The sequence below is a fragment of the Arachis duranensis genome, chromosome 4, assembly GCF_000817695.3.
Source record: "Arachis duranensis cultivar V14167 chromosome 4, aradu.V14167.gnm2.J7QH, whole genome shotgun sequence".
NCBI lineage: Eukaryota > Viridiplantae > Streptophyta > Magnoliopsida > Fabales > Fabaceae > Arachis > Arachis duranensis.
In genome coordinates, this window is record NC_029775.3 from 37,547,285 (window position 1) to 37,549,285 (window position 2,001).

Consider the following 2,001-nt stretch of genomic DNA (forward strand, 5'->3'; position numbering starts at 1 on the left):
AACTGATGAGGATCTTCCAATGGAAGTCCATGGAACTTGCAATTCTGTTGCATTAGAGAAACTAATTGAGGCTTAAGCTCAAAGTTGTTTGCTCCAATGGCAGGGATAGAGATGCTTCTCCCATAGAAATCGGGAGTAGGTGCAGTAAAGTCACCCAGCACCTTCCTTGCATTGTTGGCATTGTTGTTTTCGGCTGCCATGTGTTCTTCTTCTTTGAAGAATTCGGTCAGGTCCTCTAAAGAGAGTTGTGCTTTGGCTTCTCTCAGCTTTCTCTTCAAGGTCCTTTCAGGTTCAGGATCAGCCTCAACAAGAATGCCTTTGTCTTTGCTCCTGCTCATATGAGAGAGAAGAGAACAAGAAAATGTGGAATCCTCTATGCCACAGTATAGAGATTCTTTTAGGTGTCAGAAGAAAAGAAAAGTAGAAGACAGAAGTAGAAAATTCGAACTTATCAAAGGAGATGGAGTTCGAATTTTGCATTAAGGGGTAGTGCTAGTCCATAAAGAGAGGGATATGAGAAGGAGGGAAGTGATTTTCGAAAATTAAGTAAGAAATTTTGAAAATATTTTGAAAAACACTAATTAATTTTCGAAAACCAAGAGTGAGAAAGAGATCAAGTGATTTTTGAAAAAGATTTTGAAATTAGAAATTAAAAAGATTTGATTGAAGACTATTTTGAAAAAGATGTTGTTAAGAAGATATGATTAGTTTTTAAAAAAAATGTGATTGAGAAGATATGATTTGAAAAACATTTTAAAAAGATTTGATTTTGAAGATTAAAAACTTGACTAACAAGAAAAGATATGATTCAAACATTAAACCTTTCTCAACAGAAAAGGCAACACACTTGAAATGTTGAATCAAATCATTAATTGATAGTAAGTATCCTTGAAAAAGGAAAGAAATTGATTTTGAAAACATATGATTGAAAAGATATGATTTGAAAAAGATTTGATTTTGAAAAACTTTGAAAACTTGAAAAAAATTTGCATTGAAAACAGAATCTTCCCTCTTGTGCCATCCTGGCGTTAAACGCCCAGAATGGTGCACATTCTGGCGTTTAACGCCCAAAAATCTACCCTTTTGGGCGTTAAACGCCCAGCCAGGTACCCTGGCTGGCGTTTAAACGCCAGTCTGTCTTCCTTACTGGGCGTTTTGAACGCCCAGCTTTTTCTGTGCAATTCCTCTGCTGTATGTTCTGAATCTTCAATTCTTTGTATTATTGACTTGAGAAGATACAAATTAAAAATATTTTTGGATTTTTAATAATTAGGAATAATCAAAATGCAACTAAAATCAAATAACAATGCATGCAAGACACCAAACTTAGCAGTTTGTATACTACTGACACTAATGAGAATGCATATGAGACAGATAAACACTCAAGTCAAAAGAATTCAAAGATCAGCGTAAGAAATCATCAAGAATTACTTGAAGATCCTTAAGACACATGAATGTATGCAATTGACACCAAACTTAAAATGAAACACTAGACTCAAAAATATTTTTGGATTTTATGATTTTGTAAATTTTTTTTGTGCTCTTTTTTTTTCGAAAATAAAGTGGAAAAAGGTATCAAAATTCTTAATGAGAATTCCAGGAATCATGCAATGTTAGTCTAAAGCTTCAGTCTAAAGGAATTAGACATGGTCAGCCAAGCTTCAGCAGAACATTGCATTCAAGAGCTAAATTGATGAAGATCAATCAGCTTTGGTGATGATAAGAGCATTACCTTGAAACACTAGAATTCATTCTTAAGAACTCTGAAGAAAAAAAAATACATAATCTAAGCAACAAGATGAACCGTCAGTTGTCCAAACTGAACAATCCCCGGCAACGGCGCCAAAAACTTGGTGGCGCGAAATTGTGAACAATACTTTTCACAACTCTCATAATCCCCGGACATGAACCCCAAGAACTTGGTAGCTCAATACCATGGCATTACATAACTTCGCACAACTAACCAGCAAGTGCACTGGGTCGTCCAAGTAATAAACCTTA